This window comes from Cavia porcellus, unplaced genomic scaffold, assembly GCF_034190915.1.
Source record: "Cavia porcellus strain 051 isolate PalLab524CR breed Dunkin Hartley unplaced genomic scaffold, mCavPor4.1 scaffold_61, whole genome shotgun sequence".
NCBI classification, from domain to species: Eukaryota; Metazoa; Chordata; class Mammalia; order Rodentia; family Caviidae; genus Cavia; species Cavia porcellus.
The window spans coordinates 2,643,487-2,668,582 of NW_026947544.1; the positions used below are offsets into that span (position 1 = coordinate 2,643,487).

General features: G+C 35.8%; 1 protein-coding gene across 15 annotated transcripts in view; it reads left to right on the top strand.

Moving 5' to 3' along the window:
- Positions 1–25,096, top strand: part of LOC134475110 (histone demethylase UTY-like) — a 322,941-nt gene that overhangs the window by 269,035 nt on the left and 28,810 nt on the right. Inside the window, exon 28 of one of the 15 annotated variants that reach the window (XR_010046060.1) lies at positions 3,094–3,288. The exons of the other annotated variants lie outside the window; for them this stretch is intronic. The gene's annotated coding sequence lies outside the window, so the exon portion shown is untranslated. The remainder of the gene's footprint in view (positions 1–3,093; positions 3,289–25,096) is intronic. 15 annotated transcript variants of the gene reach the window in all.

Sequence of the window (25,096 nt, forward strand, 5' to 3'; positions counted from 1 at the left end):
CACATCCGGGTATGTGACTTAAGCAGGAGAGGATTAAGGTTAATGTAGGCAGATGCATTGTGCCCATAGGAGAGAGAGAGGCAGGGAGGCAGCAATGGGCTGTCGCGTGGCTCCCTACACATTGAGACCATTTAGATTAATAACTGTTACATGTTGAGACCATTTAGATTAATAACTGTTATATGTTGGCTTATCACTGGCATGTTATCTTTCTGCTGTTGAATGTTTATGTTTCTGTTCTGTTTAATTGTCTACTTTGCTTAGTGGTTTTTTCCTAAGTGTATCTAACCTGTCTTTCAGTATTCTTTCCAGGGTTGGCTTGGTGATCATGAAGTTCCTCAATTCTTTGTCATGGAAGTATTTTATTTCTCCATCAATTTTGAAGGACAGTTTTTCAGGGTACATCAGCCTAGGTTGGAAATCATTTTTCTTCACTCTTTGCTCTTCTTGACTTTATTGTTTTTGCCTAGAATTCTGATAAGATTCTGATAGGTTTTTGCTTTATAGGCGATGTGTCTTTTCTCTGTGACAGTTTTTAATATTCTATGCTTATGTTGGATTTCTGGGATGGTGACTATTACATGTCTGGGTGTAGTTTTATTTTGATTATGAGTATTTGGAGTTCTGTGTGCTTCACTAATCCTGATGTCACTTTCCATTCTCATGTTTGGGAAATTTTCAGCTATATTACTTCTCTAGATATCCTCTTGTCATCTTTATTTCCTGATTCCTTGTTATTTTTAAAATATCTTTCCTTTCCTGTTCACTAGTTGCAATCCTGTCTTCAAGGTCTGAAATTCTATCTTCACTTTCATTGATGTGGTTTTGACAGCTTTCAATGGAATTTTTGATTTCCTGTGTATCTTTTTAAATCTGCCTTATGTATTCTGTTTGTTTTTTATATTGTTCTTATATTGCTCATCCATCTTATATTGTTCTACCTTTTTGTTTAGTTCCTCCAATTTTTAAATTGTGTCTTCTTTAGTTATGTTCAGCATCTCTTTTATTACTTTTATCATTTCTTCTTTTACCTGGAAGATTACTTCTAGCTTTAATTCCTTTAAAGCTTCCTGCAGTTGCTTCTTTATTTCAGTTGTTATTTTTTCAGTTATTTCAGGTGTGTCGCATATATTTTCTTCTAGAAACATAGCTCCTAAAGTTTCTTGGGATGGGCTGGAGGTTTGAGATTGCATTTTGGTGTTTCACTTTGTCATTTTCCTATATTTCTATGCTTCAAGTGTTGTTTCAGTTTTTCCCCTGGATGGTTTGGAAATCATCCCCCATGCCCTAGCTCCTGGGATTGAATGTAACTTGCTTAGCCTGTCCAGTTAGGCCCGCAGGCCCTCCAGTGCCACCTTCAGTGTTTCAGCTAGCTGAAAAGGTACCTAACCACTGTGGATGATGGGTTGAAGCTCCCCCAGGACAAAAACCAATGGCCTTGGAACTCACTTCACCTACACTCAAATCCTGTAATTGAAGAAGGTCCCTGGGCTTCATATAATTGGTCCACAAAACCTCCCAAGGCTAGTCTAGTGTGCCTGGGCTCTCGATGGGTCCTTGAGTTTTAGAAGAGATGATCTTAAAAGTCTCCCGGGGCTGAGCATCACCCAAATTTACCTTTGCCTCCACTGAGCTTCCTGGTTGGTAAGAAGTCACTGGGCATGTGCTGGGTAGGCCTGAAACCTGCCAAGCACAGCCTAATGTGGCTGGGCTCTGGGTGGGTCCTTGAACTCCAGAAGACATGTTTTTAAAGTCTACCCAGAGCTCAGGATGGTGCAGATTCACTGTCTAGGGTATAGAGTAAAATCATGGGGTGAGTTGGTTCAAGGTGAGGAAAACTGGGAACTCACAAGGCAGTTGGGCATACGTAAGACAGAACTCTGGTTAGCCAGTAAGATAATAATTCAGGTAAAATTGATTAAATTGGGGACTAATGGGGAAAAAGTCACTTAGAATTCAGGCATTCTTAGAGAGCAATTCCTCTTCTCTAGAGGGTTGGAATGGTTACTCCTAACTTCCTCAGGGTGATAGGGAACTATTTAGAGAATCAGTCCTAGATTTGTTTGATCTTTTGTCTTGAAGTCTGGCCCATTAAGGAGGTGTTTGTCCCCTCCTAGTTACAAGATATCTGGACTTCTGCATTGGCTCCTTGGAGGACTTTGCCTACTCTCATTGCATATAGTATTTTAAACTAACTCAGCTGCCTATAACAGAGGTACTCATAGAGAAAGGTGTTTGGAAGAATTCTGTCATTTTCTGTTTTCTAATAATTTAAGGCATGTTGCATTAGTTTTTCTTTAAATGTTTCAGCTTGGAGCAATATGACCCTGAGTTTTCTTTGATGGTATGCTTTTTATTGAATGAGTCTGTCTCGATGCTGATTATTACATTGCTATATTCCTTACTAATGACTTAAAATGGTGAATGTATATGTTTTTAAATGTAGCCAATTTTTCATAATATTCATAATAATCTCTAATGGTTATTCATAATAATCTCTACTGACCTATTTTATTTCTGTTGTTTAAATTGCAGTATCTTTTTTATCATCTCTGGTTTTATCATAGTCTCTTTCTCTTTTCTCTAACCTCCTTAAGGATTTGCCCATTTTCTTTATCTTGCTGAAGAACTATTTGTCTAATTGATTTTTTTTTTAGTTTTAATTCACTTACTTGTGCTTACCTCACTTTTATTATAATAGCACATATTAATTGTACAAATTAATGAGATCTGCTACCATGTTCCTAAACACATATGGGTTATGCGCATTGAGTATGGTGCATCAACCTGTTGATGCACTTCTGTTCCTAATCTGTGTGATCTGTTTTCCAGTTTCAGAAGTAATTAATTAATTATTTTTTGAGATAGGTTCTTATGTAATTTAAGCAAAGCTTGAATTCACTATTAATTCATGTTGTCTTCAAACCTGTGATGATCCTCATACTTCAACCTTCTGAGTACTAGAAGGTTGTTTGTTGTTTATGTTGCTAAATTTGTTGTTCTTGCTGAGTGTTACAATGCTTAACTGTATTTTGAAATATTTTGTATTCTTTGGGTGAACCAACTTGGTTAATTGTGGATTCTGGAACACAGCTACATAGCCAAGACTGTTCATTCAGTTCAATCCCAGTCACACTGGGAACAGCTTCTTGAGATATGACAGAGCTCCATGCCAGACTCCAGCTGCATGCTGGACCACCCTTCACTTCACCTGATCAGAAGCAGAGCTCTGGGACCAAATGAAGGAGTTTATACCCAGGAGAGGAGGTGATGGAAAACAGAGGATAGGTAAGAAAAGAAAGAGTAAATATAGAATACAAGAGAAAGAAGTTTAAGTAAAGTGAAGACCAAGAAAGCACAACAAAAAGTTAAAAAAGAAAAAGTGATAATTTTTTAAAAGTTTAAAAAAGTAAAAAAATAAAATATTTATACAAAAGGCAAAAATGAGGATGCAAGGAAAAATTTTTAAAATGAACGATAAAACCAAAAGATGATGAATTGGAGTGAAAGAATAGACATACAGGCAGTAAAACAGATAAGCAGCCTCCCAATTGTTATCATGCCATGTTATCATGCCATATAGCCAAAGTATACATATAGTTTCCCATTCTGGCATAGTGTTAGCCCACTTGCAGGCAGCCACATTGATTTTTCCCATGCTTCCAAGGTGCTTATGTGCCTGCCTGGAAGTGTGAAGGCTATGAATTTCTTGGAAGTGGTGGTGTACTTCCTTGCTATAATCCTGGCTTTAGGCATGGTTCTTGCCTATTTTTTGATTCTTTTCCATGATCCAGCCACCGGTATAAATTTAGAAAGAGAAGGATGTGATGTACATTGCCTACGGCTGAGGGGTTTAGCACAGTGGCATAAATGTCTGCTTAGCAAACATGAGTTCATGAGTTCAATCCCAGGTACCAGAAAAAGAAAAAAAGAAATACATTAGCTAAAACTCCAGCAATATATCACCTCCCAGTGCCCTATCTGATTGAGTGGAACTCTGTACTCCATCTAGAGCAGTGCAGGATATTAAAAGAGAGAAGGCAACTAGATAAGAGATTTTAATGAGGTAGGGCATGGAAGGAGTCACCACAAAGAAGGCTGTGGTGGCCGCCTGCAGACAAAGGGCAGATTTTTGCTTGATATAGACTCTGAAAGGGAAGGGCTCTGATGAAAGCTGATTTATTTCATGAAAGTGTAGGGGATTGAGTAACCTTTATCTGCCTGAGCTTTGACAGGGAGGAAGTTTGGACTTTTGGGAGGGAGAAGCTATAAGGGCTTCTGGGAAGAAGGAGGTAATGCATTATCAGGGCACAGCTTTGAACTGTTGCCATGATGATTGTGTTTTCTCAGACAGGGGAGCATCTAACATTATCATTTTTCTTCTGCTTGCTGCTGGGCAAAGTCTAGTTCTCCTTTTAAGAGTCTTTGCCTGTTTTTTATATATATAAAGTAATATATTATATATATATGACAGGGGTCAGCTGAGGCAGAGAACTTCTATAAATAGAAGTTCTCTGCCTCAGCTGACCCCTGTCATTTATGCACTCATCTCAAGCCACCCCTGAACAAAAGCTCCTTTTCACTGGCTGTGGACTAAGGAGACAGTGGTGCTTGGGGTTTCTTGTAGATTAGATCTTTTAGGGCTTTTAGGAACTACTTACTCTAGATTGACTGTTTAATCTCTCAACCTGTGCTTCCCTTGGGCTTACAGGGATATGACCCTTGCGCATTCCTGCCAGTGTGCTTACCTTTCTCTGCCTAGAATGAGCAAAGGAGGCTTCCTTTGCTGGGGGTAGACAAAATGCTGTTGAGTATGGACAGCACCTTTCTTTCTTTTTCTTTATTCTTCCTCTTTCTCTGTGTCTCTCTGTCTCTGTCAGTCTCTGTTTCTGTCTCTCTGTCTCTCTCTTCTGTCTCTTTCTTTCTCTCTTTGCCATTTATAGATGCCGTGGGCCACAACAACTGTTTACTCCCAAAATGAGTTTTCTGTTCCAGCTAGGAGGCGATAAGAGCTTATCCTGGGAATATGACCTCTGCAATAATATTGTCTTGCAGCTGTTAGAATTGCTTCCAAAATGTCTGTTTCTCAACAAAAGGTTCAAGCAAAGATACAGAATAGCAGTGGTACTATTTGTCTTGATCTTGATGGTTTTTGATTGAGATTAATTTGCTAGTTCTAGTTGTGATTGCGTCTCCTGTGGGGTATATTTTTTTACTAAATATTTTTCAAGAATCTCCAAGAACCTCCCCTGTTTCTAATTAGCCATCTTGGGATCACTTTATGCATTTCGTCTAGATTCTCCAATGTATTGGAATATAGGTCTTCCAAGTAGTTTTGTATTACCATGTGGTTTGGGACAATAACCATTGTCATTTTTCCTTTTTCTTTACTAATTGCATTGATGTGGATCTTTTGTCTTTTAATAAGTTTGATAAGGAGATAACAATTTTATTTATCCCCCAAGAACCAATTTTTTGATTTATGTATCCTTTGTCATATTATTAGTTTATATCACATTAATTTCTCCTCTGTTCTGTATAATTAACTTTCTTATACAAGTTTTGGTTTTGGAGTGTTTTGAGTGTTTGTTTTATAGGACTTTGAGTTATATCATTAGATTATTTATTTTGGATCACTATTTTTTAATGTGGGAATTCACAGCTATAATTTTACTGCTATGATTGCTTTAATTGTGTCCTGTAGCTTCTACCATGTTTTGCTTCCAACATCATTTGATTCCATGAACTTTCAAATTTCTTTTGTAACTTACTGATTACTTATGAGTGCATTATTTGGGGCTAGGGATTTAGCTCAGTGGCATAAGTGTCTGCCTTGCAAGTGTGTGGTCATAAGATCGATCCTGGTACTGATAAAAAAGAAAAAGACAAAAAAAGAGTGCATTATTTAATGCCCAAAACTATGTTTACATAGTTTTGTTAATTATTTTTTGCCACTGATTTCTGTTTTCATTGTGCTATGATCTGAAAATATGCATGATATTATTTCAGTTCTCACATGTTTATTTAAGTGTACTATAAGGCCTAATGTATCATCTATTTTGAAAGAAATGTCAGGTGCTGCTGAAAAAAAGAATTTTTTAAAATGGGATGCTCGATGTATCTATTAAGTCTATTTGTTCCAAGATCTATTTCTACTCTAATATTTCGAAGATCTATTTCTACTCTGATACTTCTTTTGCGGATTTTTTTGGTCTGGTTATTTGTGGTAATGATATATTGTTCTCTGCAATTTGAGTGTGTTGATTGTTACCTGGTATATATGTTCTGTAATGTTTGTTTCATCAAGTTTGATGCATCAGCATCTGGTGTGTATATATTTACAATTATCTTTCTGTTCAATTATTCCCTTTACTGGTATTGAGCCACTTTTCTTTGTCTCATCTATGAAGACAGGGTAGCTACTTCTGCTTTCTTTCCAAGTATTGCTGCATGGAATGTTTTCCTTCCATTATTCTTCAGTGTATGTATGTATTTGCATTTTTTATTTTTATTTTTTTATTGGTACCGGGGATTGAACTCATGAGCTTGCAAGGCAGCCGCTTATGCCACTGAACTAAATCCCCAGTCCCCAGTGTATGTATTTTGTTAGAGATGACAGGTGTCTCTGGTACGCAGCATACAGTTGGCTTTTGTTGGAATCAATTTACCTTTCTATGCCTTTTGTTTAGAGAGTTAGAATTATTTTCCTTGAGAATTACAACATTTAAGGTATCCTGTCATTGTGTTTTTCTGTTGTTGATTTCATTACGTTTTCCTTTTCCTTAACTAATCAACTCTTTGGTGGTGGTGGCTTATTTGTTTTGTGTGGAATTTGAGTGGTTTTTTGTTTTTTTTTTGTTTTGTTTTTTTTGGCTGTGTTGACTTGATATTCACAATTTCTTGAGGTTCTTTTTTGTGTCTTTATTTCTATATCAGATAGGATAGGTCATTTTCCAGGATATATTTTGAGTTGAAAGTTTAATGAAAGGCCTGAGAAATTCCACTCCAAGCATTCCAGTGTTTGAATTGTGAACTATGGTATTTCTTTTATTGCTTCTATAAGTTCTTTGTGCTGGACTTCTGTTATTTTAACTATCATGTGTTATAGAAAAGGTCTTTTCTGACCATGACTCTATATCTTATTTACTTTGAAAGTTTCCTGTCATCCTGTCAAGATTTTGCTGAATACTCTTTTTGCTGTTATCTTAGTTACTTTGCTCATTGCTGAGACAAAATCTCCAACAGCTAAGTTAGGGGAGGAAAAGTTTATCTAGCCTACATTTTGTAGACATTTCAGTCCATAATCGACTGGCTCTGAGGCAAAGTGACAGAGGGTAGAGGGGCAGTAATTCCTGGCTGTGGCAGAGCAAAAACATGTGAGAAGGAGACAGGCCTCTTTCTGTTCCTTATATTGCATCCATTTTACTGAGATGAGAGTGATGCCTATCCAATCAGTGAACTGATCTAGCAGTCACCTTCCCTTAATCCTAGTTTGCTGGATGCCAGCTTCACACATGAATCAATCATACACTTACACTCAGGATGTAGCCGCCTCCAAAAATCTCGTATGACTGCATGAAGCTGTGGAGTAATAAGAGGCTTATGAAAGAGACTTTGGAGGTTCTAGACACAAAGCATAACAGCTATACTCTGAATTTTTACACACAGTTATGTTAGTTTGTATCCACTCTTTGATTCTCTTTTTATGGTCTCTCTCTGTTTTTTTTAAAAGACATTCCTGAGTTAATAATCAGCAGCAACAACCTTGTCTTCTAGTTCTAATGCTTAGTCCTTATATTGACTGCTGTTGCTCATGTTAGTCATTTATATTTTGTATCATCTGATGGGTTTAACCAATTTTTTGTTTGTGTCTTCCATTTTATCAAGTAAGTTTCTTTTTATTTCATTTTTGAGCTTGCTGGATGTCTTAGTTACTTTTTTTTTCAGTTACTTTTTCATTACTGAGAGAACATACTCAAAGAGGAAAGTCTTATTTTGGCCTGTGTAGAGAGTTTTCTCTATAATTGGTTGCCTCCAAGGAGAGTGGCACAGCAGAGAAATTCATGGCATGTTGGGCTGGAAACAACAAGTACTGAAGGGAGGAGTAATATCTAGGTGTTCTCAAGACTATAGTCATGGGGAGCCACCTCCTCCCATCAGATTTTACTTCTCAACATTGCAACCATCTGTAAGTCCATCAGAGGACTAATCCAATATTGTACATCCATGATCCAGTCACCGTCCATGAACAAGTCACTTCTCAAAAAACCTATGTATAAACACTCAAGGATTTTGGGAGATATCTGGGTGTAATCCATAATACTGGACAGCCAGTGGACCTTTTCATTCGTTCCATCTTTTGTGCCTTCAAATGTTTTAATCATTTGGTTTGGTTCCTTCTTCCATGTCATTTTCCAGGTGACTAGCTTTGGGGCACTTGAGAATGTCTAGAAGCATCTTATTTTCTTGTTTTCTCAAGTTTCTGTTTTGTTTTTTTTTTTTTTTTTTTTTTCGTGGTGAAGTATGGGATCAATTAGAGTAGAAAATTCTGTTTTTCTGTTTTAGAGATCTATTTGGAAGGAAGCACTGCTGATTATATCAGCATCCTGTGGCCAATCAGGAATCAATCACTTAATTTAAAATTTGATTTTCAGTTATTTGCAAAAACTGGTGTATTACTGCTGATGGGTAAGTTGGTATGTAAAGGATGAGAGGAAGAAAATAGATTGTAGAAAAGGGAGTAGACCTGAGAGTAGGAAAGAAGAAAAAGAAAGTGGGCCAAACTTATAACTAGAGTGAAGAGATGATAGAAGGGAGTTTTGAGAGAAAGTATTTGTGGCTAAAGAAAAGATAAAAAGTGAGTGAATGTAAATGGAGATTGAGGTAAGCTATAATCTACTAAAGTAATGATTGCTTTAATGTTTATCAACAATATTTGAGGAGGCTTACTCTGATGTACCTGTGAAAGCACTAAGATACTGTGGTTAATCTTTATTTTCCTTTTCATGTATACAAAAAGGAAAAGAAAGAAGAAAGGAATAAGGAGGAAAAAATCATGCAACTAAAAAACAAAATTAAAGCACACTCTCAGTGCTATTCAGATTGTTCTCTAATTTTAACCAGTTTGTTCTTCTCATTGCATTTATAAATGAAGACGTTTTGACTTATAGAGAGATAAGGAGAAGACTTGGGAGAAGACTTTGGCTCTGTTTCTTGTCCCTATGCATGCTACAAAATGTCACTGAATCCACAAGTGCCTTTTGTCTTCCTCTTAGCTAGTCATGGTTGTTTCCAGGCACTCACTGAGCTCACCCCATTTCTCTGATTTTCTCTCTTCCCTACCTATGATAAACAAGTACATGCAAGACTGTTTTGACTCTTTTGTATGTTTTACAGCTATTGTATTGACTGTTGAGGTTGTTAACAGCAAAAACTATGGTCTTTTTCTTCAACACCTAATGAGGGTATTAGTTGTTCCTGCTACAAGGATAATAATAGTAGCTGTTCCTGTGTGTTTAAATATGGTAGTTATACCTGTTCCCCAATGAGATCTGTGTATGGTAAAACAGAAGCACCATTTTTGACTAGTTTCTCACTTTGTTTTCTTTTTCCTCCTGAGAGGAACTCGCTGGTCATGGAGGTTCTCTCAGCTGAGTTTTACGAGCTTTTGAAAGGATAAACTCTCCATCTGCAGAATCAGATGGGAAGACTTAAAAAGGGTTGTCTGCACACCAGGCAGAAATTGAGGGCCAAAAATCTCAGGGTAGTACTTTTATCTGGTAATTTGTTTCTAAAAAGTGACTTTCCAGCAGTGTGCTACTGAGCTTGGGGTGCTTGCCTCTCCAGAATTGGATTCCACGTTCTTCTTGTCTTCAACACAGAGCCGATTGTATAGCTCAGTGTGATGACACATGCCTGTAACGCCCATCTTTAGGAGGCTGAATCAGGAAGATTACACACATTCAAAGGCAAAAAAGAATTGAATGAAACAACCAAAAAACAGAGGCAAAGTTTATTTAAGAAAGTAAAAGTAAAGAGACAGAAACCAACTTTGCTCAGTAAGCTTGGGACAGTAAAGAGAAAAAGAAGGTAAGAACAAAGATTAAAAAGTACATGCTGCATCTGGAAAACACAGTGTGAGCTATCGTGCAAACCTATTACATCAGTCTTCAAGGCATCCAAGTGTGTTTTTATGTTGTCTAAATCTTAAGACCTGTGAAAACTTCTACATAATGGTCCTACAAGGTGGTGCTGGGCTCTGAAGGCTCAGGCTGACATCAAGCTGAAGAGCATCCAATTGAAAACTCCTGCATGTTCTTGTGAGAGGCCCATGTGCAAGGTTTTGGGGGCTGTTCTGTGCATGTGTCCAGCTTGTTGTAATTAACACGGCAGCACTTCCCCAGCCAGATTTTGCTACACCTTATTCTCTTGCAGTACCCTTACCCCCACCTCAAGTTCCTATCAGGAGGCCAAAGAGTTTGTAATGAAAGGAAGCCAGGAAACAGAAACTAAGTTGAAGGTGAAGACTGGTGGGCCCCTGAAAAAAGCAGAAGTAAGCCTTGCTTCTTTGTTCCCCTTTTATTCCATTCAGGCCACAAGCCTTTTGTTTGGTGTTCCCCACACTCAGGATGGGCTTTCCAGTTATCCTCACTCAGACTTGTGCTAATCAGAGGGCTGATACATTTATCACATACCATTTATTCATATTCACACATTGTAGATTAAGCCACCTCTGAAAAGTCTCAACTACGAGTATATGAGGCTTTGGTGGGACACTTAGATACAATGATAATTGTACTTCTTTATTTTATCTCCTACCTCATCCATGTAGTATAGTTTCTAGCATAGACTTTGGAGCTCTCAGAGCTTTTCTGATTCATAACCAGCTATATAATTGTGTTTTCTAGTAGAAGATCCATACTGTACAATCTTGCTGTCAGTTTTCCTACATTTTTGTTATCTTAGAGGTATGCCTACATCAGTATTAATGTGGTATTAGAATATATTTACCATATAAACTAATGTTTATTTTTTAAAAATTTGAATAAAGTATGAAGTTACCCTGATTAATCTGTCTCTTCCTTTCTTAAAGTTTTCATTAAAAATGTACTAGATTATCAATTAGATATGTTCTTGTAATTTCTCACTTGTTAGCAGTTCTATTTGAAATTTTTTCAAATTCTATTTAAAATAATTTTTTTACCACATAGCCACATAACTTCTTTCAAATCATATTTTACATTTTCTTTCTTGCTGAATTCTTCTACCAGAATGAAGAAAATAGAGAAATTTTGCAGAACTTTGCACTTCAGAGATAAACCAATAATGTTCTTTAATCATTTTAGAATCTTTTATCTGTTTACTTCTTTTTTTTAAAAAGAGATAGACTTATTTCCAAACTTTTAAGCCAGTATCATCAAAAAGTGATTCTGGCTTTCTGATAACAGAACTAAATGCAAGATTTTGTTCTAACAAATAATCTGTATTTTACAATTGCAAAGAAATTTAAAGAGCATTTATGCAAATGCTAATCTACAATAATATATTTTCATTTAATATACTGACCATTTTTCTCATATACATGCTTGGTGGTCTTGTTAATTGTGTCCATTACTTCAACTATAGTTTTGGAGGAATGCAGTGACCTGTACCATTGGTCTAGATCAATGATGGGAAACCTTGTGGTGTTTTCAGTAACACAGATGACGTGCTGCAGCATACATAACATAGATTAACCACCACTTGCCTAGATTTAAGATTCATACGAAACTTGTGATGTCAAGAAATGTTTTGAGACCCTTAGAAATCTGTCATACACTAATTTTTATGTCGTTATATATGTACAAACTCAAGCAGAATTCATATTCTAGTAGAGCTAGACAAATTCTATGCAAATAAATGCTAATCGATATGAGTCCAGCTAAAATTAATGATTGCAAGTTTACTTATTGAAGAAATCAGATAACAAATTCAGGTCTTAATTTTGGACAGTTTTGGGGAACTAAGTATGGAAGATGAAGGAAATGAGTTCTGATTTATATTTTAAAAACATCTGGAATTTGTTGGAAACGCTGTATTTCCGGATGTTACATGAAAAGCAGAAAACACAATTAAGCCTATACAACTTGAGATTCTGGTGTAGCTGTGAAAATCTTTTATGTTTATTAAGTCTAGCCTTCCATAATATGGAGAGTTCTTATTTTTTTAAATGTGGAGAGTTCTTAATAACTGAATTTGCATTATCTGTATTTTAATAATTATTTCAAAGCTGAATATATAAATTCTGGGATTTTTCCCACTTACATTACTGGAATTATTTTTCCTTTATATTTCTATGATTGATCTTTCTTTTTTAAACTCAAGTGCATTTGTATTTAACTGCTACTTAACACAGAAGTAGTTTCATTTTTATTGTTTTTAATAGTTGCTTACAAACTTTGATATAACTTCTAACTTCTGTTGCTTGGAATTAATACCTCTTTTTGTCATGACTTTCTAGAATCATTCAACGCCTTCTGGAATGTGTACTTTTATTCATCAACAATGCTACTCTATTCAGCTTCAGTAATTTAATTAATATTTATAGTATTAATTCCAAGCAGTGGGCTAAGTACGCCATGCAGGCTTACAAACATTCATTACAGCTTCTTTATGTATTCTTTGTTATCAGTGAGTTGTGGAAAGAATAGCTGTAGAAGGATAAGAAGTGGTACATGCAATTACCTTGAGGACATTGTGGCTAATGCCATGTCTTTTGCATGCTACATAGAAAAATTGGAACTAACTGACTTCTGAAAAGGAGAAGATTTGTGTGAAGGATGGAGAGAATAAAAAAGATTGGGAGGAGATTGGGTCTTTGAATTTTGGGGGTCTGATTTTTTTTTAATTCTTTATATGTTTTAGACAGAAGTCCTTTGTTGTAGGGAGCCGAGCGACAGCCTATTGCTGCCTCCTGGTCTCTCTCTCCTATGGGCACTGCGTCTGCCTACATTAACCATAATCCTCTCCTGCTTATGTCACATACCCAGATGTGATGATGGCCCTGTTGTATTCATGCCCCTAGCCTCTTCCTGTCCCACCTCCCACCGTTGGCCTATAAAAGATGTGATCACTTCCTGAATAAACGGAGGCTTGATCGGATTATCTCGACTTGCTTCCATCTCTCTTTGTCTCCCCTATGTCTTTTATTTAATCCCCGTTCCGCTTCCAGGGATACCCCACTGATTGATCTGCAGGCCGGATCAATTTGTCTAAGGGGCAGTACACTAAGAACAGTTTGTGGGTTTTCTTTTCACTATGCTGGAGATTTCTTTTGACATGTAGAAACTTTTTAATAAGACGTGATCCCAATTACTGACTCTGGGAAGTATTTCCCATGCGGTTTGAGTCCTGTTCATGAATTCTATACCTACTCCTATGTCTTAAAGGTTTTTACCCAATTTGTCTTCCAATAGATTTAGTGTTTCTGTTTTAATATTTAGATCTTTGATCCATTTAGATTTTATTTTAGTACATGGTGATAGGCATGGGTCTAGTTTTAGTTTTCAGCATATGGAGAGCCAGTTTTTCCAACACCATTTATTAAAGAGACTGTTGTTCTTCCAGTGAACATGTTTGGCCCCTTTATCAAAGATGAGGTGGTTGAGTGTGTTTGTAGTTTTGGTTGTATCTGCTAATCTATTCCACTGATCTTTGGCTCTGTTTTGATTCCAGTACCATGTTGATTTTACTCAGTTGCTTTGCAGTATAACTTAAAGTCAGGGATTGTGATGCTTCCTGCCTTGGCTTTGAGCAGCTTCATTTTTATGAGAACTATATTTTAATTTGAAACTAGGTAGAGGGACTGGGGATAGAGCTCAGCAGCACAATGACTGTCTGGCAAGTACGAAGTTGTAAGTTCAATTTCTAGAACCAAAAAAGAAAAGAAAAACTAAATAGAGGTGTAAGAAAATGGTATTGAAAATGCAGATCTTCAGCCAAAACGTTAACCCAGAACTGAGCAGAGAGTCTTATACCTGACAGTTGTGATTGCTGTTAGAGGAAGGAAACAATAGAAAACAAGTAATAATGAACAGACTTTGAAAGTGAGAGGCAGGAAAGCTTAAAGATTATAGAATCTGTTGCTGTGAATTTTACATGAGCACAATTTTGCTAAGTAATTCTTCTGTCTATATCTTCATTTGATCCTGAAATTTAGTATCTAGGTAAATTCTGTGTAGATTCTTAATAAACAATTCCCTGTGTTTTACATGGCTTGTTGTCATGGTTGTCACCAAGTGTTTTCTTCATACTTACTCTACAATTTATGGCAAGTTACCTTTTGCCTTTTAATAATTGCGATAGTTATGCTTACATGGCACATATATTAAACATAAAATATGGGAGTTGTATATTCTCTTTAGAAGTTATATTTTTAATCTTAGCACATAAGTTACTTTAAAATGTGATTCCATTAATTTTTTGTTTTTCATTTTGCTACTGGCAATCAAACTCATGTGCTTATGCCATTGAGCTAAGTCTCCGGCCCCTATTCCATTTATTTTTGTAGCAATTTCTATTACTGCAACTGCTAGATAAATGCTTAAAGCTTTGTTTTACCAATTTACTTTTTAAAAATAATGTATATTATATTAAAACATTAAATTTTACAGTTAAAAACAGTTATATATGTAACACATAAATTGTTGACAACTGAAAAAAGAACAGGAAAAGTAGTTCAAGGTGGGAAATGGAATGGGAAAGGTATATGGAGAAATGATAGTCACCTTTTTTCTTAGATTCTAAGTCTTCTGAAGTTACAGAATATGGTATGGATTTTGTTTTACAGATTTTCATAGTTGCTTCATAAGAAGTATGATCAATTCTTAATGGTATTAAAAAGTAATTGGGAAAAAAACAAAAATACACCCTCTTGGCTTGAAGAGAAGTGTTAATAAGGAACAATTGGAAAGCAATATGGATGATATTTCTGACAAAGTATTAATTTTAATTTTTTCCCATAGCAGAATATAGGGGCCAGTGAGTTTTGCTACAAAGTGTTATTTGCAGGGTGACCAAGCATGAAGATAGTTGATTCAATTCTCAAATCCGTTTCTGTGAGGATACAGTTTGGAAGATGTTACGGGATGAAGAATAAGGGTGAAGTAGGTTACAAAGATAACAGTGGTCTGTATATTTGTGATAATATTTTATGAGCTTCTTATAATGTTAGCAGTTAGCAATCTGAGATTGGAGTTTTCAGTATCTAATATCAAAAACATCACCTTCTGGAGACCTCTGCAGGGCCAGGTGAGCTCAGCAGTTTAAACAAAAACAGCTTTCAAGTATCCAAGGAATAATTTAGATCTTCATTATAATGATCCATATGTCAAGGGTCAAGAATGTCAAAGATAGGAGCAAATTAATATTATATTGCTCAGTTGCATTTGTAAAGTTAGCTGAAAACAAGTGAAAGAGAGTATTCATTCAAGGTTTCCCTTAGTTTTCAGATTATTCAAGAAATGATTCATAGAAATGTTATACTATAATTATTTTTCCTAAATTCATTAGAATAACCAATGTCTTTTACACCATGTATTGAAAAGGGTATAAATTCACTGTTGTGTATTCATATACATTCAGGACCCAGAGATACCACATACAAATATTGTTGGATTTGAGGTATCTTCAGAATGTGAACTTTTGGAGGAATACTTAAAGCCGAACTTGTAATAGGAGAGTGAGTTGTATACACTTTCTTTCTCCTCCACAATCCTTTCTCATGCACTTTTACTGACTTTCCTACTTATGAAATGGCAAAAACTCTTCATCAGACCCAGAATTAAAGATTTCAGTGTATAATTGGCTAACTCTGAGGCATCTTGGCCTGTTAGAGAGGCATCACAAAAGAGAAAAATTTATGGAAGAGAAAATTCATGACAGAAAATCTTAAGGCAGAAGAAGCAAGTGAACAAAAGATGTTAGCAGCATTTTTTTGGGGGGGGAGACCTTTTATATTCTGTTAGGCTATTTGGGTTAAGGCAGTGTTAAACCTATCAGTGGACTAATTTAATAATCATGTATTCTTTTTGTATTATAAAGAGGGTAAAATTAATCATAACAAAACAAAACAGATCATAAGGAAACAATTTTAAGAAACATGGATTTGAAAGCAAGTCCACTGAAAGACTATGTTATTGTCTCTAATTTTCTTCCAAATAGTTGTCCCTATTTTCACACACATTGAATACATACTGAACATTATAAAACGAATCTGATCATAACAGAATGATAAAGGCTTTTTAGGTCTTCAAGACATGACATTGGTGAAATGACTACCATAATGTCTCTCATTCTTTCTGTAGTAGCTGTCCTTATCTTTATGTATGCTGAAATTGAACATAAGAGACTAGACTAATATCACTCTGACCAGCGAATAATAGTATTGCTAGATTTTATATCATAATGCTACAGATTTAGCACTGGGTTTCTTAGTGTCTCTTCTTCAGAGTATCTGTTCATTACATTATGCCTTATATAATCTGTTCCCATAACTGTTTAGAAATTCTCCCTGTGTGTGAATCTGTACATGTATATCTATCCTTTCTGTATTTTAGGGAAAAACAGATCATAACAAGACAACAAAACAAATTCCTAGAAAAACATGAAATGAAATGAAAAAGGCATATAAACCCACAATATTAGGTGATCTACAGTAGTTTTGTGCTTCCTCTTGTTATTTTCAATACATCATCAGTCATACTATAATTGATCGTAGCATTACATAACGTTTAATAAAACAACTTTGGAGACATTGACAGACTTCAAAAGCAGTTAATAAACTGGAATGGGTATCTTATTACATCTTGTCATCTTCAGAGTACTTGCCTCTGCTCTTAGACTTGATATTATCAAGCATACCAACTTCGAATAAAATCAGTCAAGGTAAAACAGTAGTCTAACAAACCAGATTCAAATAAGATCAGTCATAGTAAGACAATGTTAGTAATACAGGGCTTCAATTTAAGTTAATAGGAAATTAAGGATAGTTACCATGGTATAGCCTGCTATTTTTAGGATTGCTGTCTGTACAAGTCTCGTATGAGTAGACAGACTGGAACAAAATAAAATCAAACTGAATAGAGCAATAAGATGACTGTGGCTTTTAAATCCTGATACACTGTCTTCTGCCTTCCTTTTTAAAGCAATTCCTCACTTGTCCCTTTCTCAGGGTGCTTTGTATATTTTGGGTCCCACTAGCTCCTTTAGTTTTTAGATTAGGGGTCAACCTGTTATCTATCTGAGTGTTGCTGAACCTTTTTACCCCTGAGCTTGATCTTGAGCTGTACTCCTTTACTTAGTAAGGCCACAAGGTTTTCCATCCTTCTAGCTGGGTAGTTCTACACTGCACTTTTGTGTCACAATTTTCCAACCTATCTATGGCTGCTGGAAGAGTTGTCCCTATTTCTCTTTGGTTCCCTGTCACATAGAGCATCGTTTTCTTATCTTTGACTTTCAGTTTATTAACCCTCTTTCAGGTTGAGAATATTTCCAATTCAGAGCATCTCGATGGATCCTGCCTCCTCATCTACTCTGCCTGTGTTTCTTTTTGTTAGTGTATCAGGGCTATCTATATTAAAGATATAGCCTACCTTCTCTGCCTCATCTCTGCTATTCTATTTTTCTACTATTATTTGTCCACTTTTCTCCATGCCTGCCCCATTCATTGAGGCCTCTCTGCCACTGTTGATGGATTCCTGAAATTTTTTCTCTATTTCTAGAATGTCCTTCTGTATTTTTTGTAGGATTGGATTGGTGGCTATGAACTCCCACAGTTCCTCCTTGTCTTGGACACATCTTATTTCTCCCATTAATTTTGAGAGACAGTTTTTTTAGGGTACATCAATCTGGGTTGGAGTTTATTTTCAGTCAGGGCTTGGACAGTTTCCCCCCAGGCTGTTCTCGATTTGATAAACTTTGTGTTGATAAATCTGTCATAATTTCGATTATTTTTCCTTTGTAGGTGATCTGCTTTTTTCTGGCTTCTTTTTTTTTTTAATATTCTGTTCTTATGGATTTCTTATGGATTATTGATTATATGTGTGGGTTCTGTTTTGGTTGTAGTTGGCTGGAGTTCTGTATACCTCATTTATCTGGGTATCATTTCTTTTTCCTATGTTTGGGAAGTTTTCCTTAATTATTTCTGTGAATAGGTTTGTAAATCATTTATGGTTACTCCTGCTTCCTTGCTCTTGTTTTTTATTCTTAAGTTATAGTTCCTCTTGTCGTCTTCTACCCTTTGAATTGTTACTTCCTGGTTCCTTGTTATTTTTAATAGGTCTTTTCTTTCATGATCACACTTTGTAAATCTCTCTTCAAGTTTTGAAAGGCTAGCTTTAGTTTCTGTCAAGACATTTTGCCATCTTTCAGTGGAGGTTTTAGTTTCCTGGTAATCTCTTTGAATATGTTTCATGTATTCTAGATTTTATTTATATTCTTCACCAAAGGTTTCTCTTTCTTTTCTGGGTTCTTCCATTCTCCCATCTGTGTTTTCTTGAGAGGGGCTTAGCATTTCTTTAATTAATCTTTTATATCTTGCCTCACTTGGATTAGAATTTCAGTTTTAAGTTCATCTATGAGGTCATGAAGGTATTTCATTATGTCTGCTGATGTTGTGGCTAATATTGCATGATTGCTGCCCTGATTCTCTTCTACATTTACCTCTTCTGGGCTTATTTTCCCAGGGTCCGCAGCTGGAGGTTTTCTCTTATTTTTTTCTTTTGTCATGTTTCTGGTTTCTTTCAGACAGATGTGTGGTGCAGCTTTCAGACACTTTCCATATTGTCTATGGTTTTTCTGAAGTGTGCTGGGTGGGGGCTTGCTGCCTTTTCCAGTTTGCTGTTATCTGAGGTACATGCAGGGGCTGTGAGCTAACCACTCTTCTCTGAGCCAGTCAGCTGGCAAGTGCCTTCAGCAACTTAGGCTGTGCTGTGGCAGATGTCACACAGTCAAGACAGTTTCATCCCTGGCTGTTGGGTCCCAACCAGGGGTGTGACTCAGCCCAAACTGATCCCACCAGTCCTCTCTGGGCCTGGGGCAGCTGACTGATGACACCACAGTGCTAGGTTCTGCCCCACTCCAAGATGTCTTCCAGCCAGCTACACCCGCCGCGGGACCCAATTTCTAGCACTCACTGAGAATTAATGCAGCTCCACTCCATGCTGCACTTCATCCTCCCACCCAGGGCCCCGGGCTCACCAACTGCCAATACTGGTGGCCACAGCTTTAGTGTCACCAGATTATGTGACTCCATGGTGCTCCCAGCACAGCACAGGACGGGGCTCAGTGAGCGTGTCTGGCTCCAGCCCTCTACCCACATTTTTTCCTTTCTCTTCCTATTTTTCTTTTCCCTTAGTTTCCTCCTGGAGTTGTGAGAATCCCTCTCCACTCATGGCCCTCTCCATATTGTTAAATTCTGGCATCTAAGTTGTTTTTCCCAGAGAGACTTTCTACCTAGCTACCTAGCAAGCTGCCATCTTCAGGATCCTTCCATAATCATATATTCTTAATGCCAGCAAGGCACCATGGATCAGTTACACAATCCAGATCCAGTCACCTCTGAAGAAACCCAGTGTATAAATGCTTAGGCTTTGGTGGGAGACATCTAAACATAAGCTGTAACATTACTGAAAAACAAATTTCTGTTTATTTTAGATTATCCAGGGTTGGAAATTCTGCTCTCATAGCACAAATAGACTGAGGCTTTATTGCTGAAGGAAAAGTGAGATGTGTTTATAGCAAACACTTCAAAGTATGCAACAATTTTAAAAATAAAGACTAGAGTCAGCAGTGTTTAGAGGAGCAAAGTAATGAAAATCTTGACAAGGGTAATTCTATTGATGACTCAGAACAGAATTTTAGGAAGTGTATGAAACTTTCTAGAAATTGATTAAGTAATCATATCAAGTTAGTAAAAATATATATGAAAAGGTTATGCTGTTAAGATCTTGGACAGGGGCTGAGGGTTTAGCTCAGCGGCATAAGTGCCTGCCTTAAAAGCAGGCAGTTGTGAGTTTGATCCTTGGTACCGATAAAAAGGAAAAAGACCAAAAAAAAAAAAAAAAAAAAAAAAGATCTTGGACAAAAATGAATATTTCTTGGGTGGATCTTTTTGCAGTTCGTGCAGTTTACAGTCATGTTGAGTGGTTATATGTTTATGTTACAGCTCTTTTTCAAGTTCCCTTATGTGTCCGTCACCCTCACCCTCTGGTGTCCCTGTCACCTCTTACATACTTATTAATATTGTTATAGTTTTGTTATGGCATATGTTTGCATTGATTGGAGTTACTAAAGCTTCCATACCTGATTTATTTCAGTCAACATGTGTTTTACAAATGCATCTGTTTTCTTACAAACATCTCCTATTGGTCATTTTCATAATCAAGTCATAGTCAATTATATATAGATACCACATTTTGTTTATATTATCATCTATTTATGGGTATACAAGCTTTTTCCAGGATTTAGCTATTATGATTGTACAGCTTTGAACATTGGTATGCAAATATTACTGTAGCGTGATGACTTCTGTTGTTTGGGAAACAAGGGGATAGTTAGATCATATGGAATCTCTAATTTTAACTCCTTGAGAAATCTCCATACTTATATCCATAGTAGTTGTATTAGTTGCACTCTCAATAACAATACAGGGTGGTTTATATGTTGCAATTGGGGTTCCAATTAGAAAGTTCTTTCCTTATCCTGTGTCTTTGTTTTACCTACTTTGTCTTTCAGCCAGTCTCATGTTTCTGTTTTATTGTTTCATCCTTGATCTATTTTGATTTTAACTTAATATACAGTAAGAGATAAGGGTTCAATTTCATGCTTCTAAAGATAGACAGTTTTCCCTGCACCACATGTTAAGGCTATCTTTCCTCCTACATTATACTTTTGGTTCCTTTGTCAAAGATCAAGTAGTTGAATATGTTCGGTATCTTCAGTATTGTCTCAGTGATTTACATGTCTGTTTTTCTTCCAGTACAATGACTTTTTAAAAAAATCACTAGTGCTTTATAGTATAGCTTGAAGTAAGTATTGCTATACTGCCTATTTTGTTCTTATTGCCCAAAGTTTTTTTTTTTTTTTTTTTTTGCTATTCTGAGTCTCTTCATATGAAGTTTAGAAATTTTTTTTTTATCAAATCAGTAAAACATGCTGTTGATACTCTGATTGGTACTATATTGAATCTGTGTAGCACTTTGGAAAGTATGGACATTCTAACAGTATTAGTTGTACCTATCCAGAAGCCAGGAACATCTTTACATTTTCTGATGTCCTCTTCAATTCTGCCTCTTCAGAGTACTATAGTTTTCATTTTGAGTTCCTTGGTTAGTTTAATTCCCTAGATAATTCATTTTTCTTGAAGCAACTGTGAATGATACTTTCATACTATTTGCTGTTGTTGTACACAAATGCTAATGATTTTTGTGTGCTGATTTTATCTTGCTACTGTGATTTCAGGGCTAGGGATTTAGCTCAGATGCTTAAGTGCCTGCGTTGCAAGCCCGTGGTCATGAGTTCAATCCCCTGTACCAAAACAAAACAACAACAACAAAATCCTGGTTACTTTTAAGATTTTGTGGAGTTCTTTAAGATCTTTCATGTAGAATGTCAAATCATTGGCAAATAATAATAATTTGAATTCTTCCCTTCCTGTCTGCATTCTTTTTATATCTTTCTGTTGCCTAATTGCTGTGGCAATGTTTCAAATACTATCTTGAATAACACAAGCAAATATAATTGTCTCGCTCATGATTTTAAGAAGAATGCTTTTAGTTTTTCCACTTAGCACAATGTTGGCTATTTGGTTTGTCATAAATAGCTTTTATCATATTCAGGTATCATATTTCTAAATCTGATGTCCTTGAAGTTTGTTGTTTAGGAATTTTTTTCAAAAGTCTTGCTGCTTCTTTTTATATGCTTATATATTTTTGATGTTGGTTCTGTTTTTGTAATGTATTACATTTATAGGCTTATAAATGCTGAACCATCTTTGCATGTCTCAAATGAAACCTGTTTGATCATGCTGTATGGTTTCTTTTTGTATGATCTTTTTTTTTTTTTTTTTTTTTGGTCTTTTTCCTTTTTCTCGGTACCAGGGATCGAACTCACGACTGCCTGCTTGCAAGGCAGGCGCTTATGCCGCTGAGCTAAATCCCCAGCCCGTATGATCTTTTTTGATAATGTACTATGTTCTGGTCATTAATATTTTGTTGGCAATTTCTCATCTCTTTACATTAAAGAGATTGGCCTAATAGTGCTTCAATTTAATTTGACCTTTAATTTGGGGATTAGGGTGATACTAGTTTTTGTACTCCAAAATGAACTTTGGAGTACTTTATCCCTATGTCTTTGAACAGTTTGAGGAGAATTAGTGATATAATATCCTTAAATACTTCATAATTCAAGTGTGAATTGATCAGGTCCTGGGCTTTTTAAAAATGACAAATTTTTTTTATTATTGAGTCAGTTTTAGTGATTGTGTATCAGGGAACTGGCTGGATCCCCAAATTTCCAAATGAATGTATGGTGAAGGCTTAAATAAATAAGATAAGTGGTATGACTTTAGGGGTCCAGGAGGATCAACATCCTCAGTCGTTACCTTGTCTTGCCTGTGCCATGTAGCAGTCCTGCATGTCTGTTCAATTTCTGGTTTCAACTGGCTTCCACCAGTGGTGACTGAGTTAATAAGTATATTTTTGACTTCTGGTTATAGTTTTGGTAATTTCTATGTGTCTAAGAATCTGTCTGCTTCTTCAAAATTTGATAACTTGTTGGAATATAATTTTCCATAGTAGTTTCTATCTTTAGCATTTCAAGAGAATCCATTGAGATTTCAATTTTGCAAAAGAAGTTTTTGACAGAGTGGGTCTTACTACATAGTTCTAGCTAGAATTAAACTCACTCTGTAGGCCAGGCTAGCCTCAAACTCACGGTGATCCTTTTACCTCATCCTCCTGTGCTCTAGAACTGCATGGGTTCACTACCATGCTAAGCCTCACTTTCATAATTTTTTTTATTAAAAAAAGCAAAATAGAAAAAAAGGGCAAAAATATACTGAATTTCAAAAAAAATAACATTGAAAAAATCATCTCTAGTTGATAAACTATACATTGCTGTCTTAAAAGTACTTATTTGGGATATAAAGTCAAAGCATAAAAATGAGTAGTCAAACAATGACAGCATAAACTATTCTGTTTCATGAGCTATCAAAAACTTAGTATGATTAGCTGTCTTGCATACTTTAATGTACATATAGCTACATATGTATATCTACAAGTTCTTCCTTTTGAGCCCTTTCTTTCCCTTTCATCATTACAATATCCATTATATATTTTGGATCTTACTAATCTTTCCATTGTAATATTAGAGAAACTATGATAATAATAGAGAAACTATGATATTTATAAATGTGAATCTAATTTATTTGTTACGAGGATAGTCACAAGTTGCCTCTATTTACCTATAAATGCCAGGATCATCCTTTTTATAACTGAATATTATTCCATTGTATAAAAATACCACATCTTTTTCATCCATTCTGCAGTTGTTGGGTATTTTGATTGTTTCCAAGATTTAGCTATTACAAATTGTGCTGCTATAAACATAAGTGCATATATCACTGTGACCTGACCTTTTCAGTTTTTCTGGGAAAATTCACAGGAGAGGAATAGCTGGATTGAATAAAACTTTCAAACATAGTTTTTTGAGAATCTTCATACTGATTTCCACATGGCTGTACCAGACTACACTCCTACTAACAGTTGGAGAAGTGTTCCATTTTTCTCATAGTGTTGCCAACATTTGTTATCAGTTGATTTCTTGATAGCAGCCATTCTCTGGGGAGTGAGATGAAATCTCAGGACTCTTAATTTCTCAAATGACAGTGATGGTTAACATTTCTTTGGGTTTTTATTTTCCATCATTAATCTTCATCTGAGAAATGCATATTCATCTCAGATGCCCATTTTTGGAATGGGTCTTTGAATCTAGAGGGCTTCATATTTAAATTTTCTTTGTATGTCCTGAATATAAGAATATATATCCTGAGGTAGCTCCAGCCAAAATTCTTTCCCATTCTGTGGGATTTTTTTCCCCCCTTTGTTGGTGATTTCTCTTGAAGTGCAAAAACTTTTTAATAAGTTGAGATCCCAGTTTTTGATTCTTTGAGTACTTATGCAGTTTGCAATTTGTTCCTGAACTCTTTGCCTGTATCAAGTGGCTGAGTACATTCATAGTTGTAATCTGTTCCATTGATCCTCAGATCTGTGGCTTTGTAATATAGTTTCAAGTCAGGAATTAAGATGCAACCTGCCTTGCTTTTGTTGCCCAGAATGGCCTTTGCTGTTCTAGGTTTCTTCTGTTTCCAAATGGATTTTAGGAGTCTTTTCTCTAGGTCTGTAAGGTGTGTTAATGTTATTTTGATTGGGATTGCATTGAACTATATAACAGTTTTGGGAGTATAGCCATTTTCACAATGTTGGCTCTTCCTAATCAAGAACAAGGAATATCTTTCTATTTTCTAATATCTCACTTTTGTAATTTTTAATTGCATGGATTTGAGTCTTTTCTTTCTTTGCTTGGTGAATCTTTTATAGAATTACTTTGTTTTACTTACTGTTTTGAAGAATTAGGTCTTTTCTTGAGTCTCAACTTCATTGATGTCCATTCTCATCGTCATGATTTCCTTCCTTACTTTCAGTTTGAGCTGTTTATAGTTATCTGGACTTGATCTGTTTTTATAACTGATCACAGTGAAATTTCTTTTAAAACTGTTTTTAAAGTTTTCCAGAGTTTTACTGAGTTATACAGTCATTGTCTTTAACTTCCAGAAACTTTCAAGTTTGCTGTGACCCATAATTTTCCAGAGCCTTCTGCCTTTTCCAAAATTTTTTCTGTCATTGATTTTTATTTCCATCATAGTGTACAGAGTGTGTGCATGGAGTGAATTCAGTTCTTTTATATTTACTTAAGCAGGCTTGGAGGACTAGTATATGATCTATTTTAGAAAAAGTAACGTGCTGCTTAAAAGAATATATACTGTTTTGTAGAGTACTCT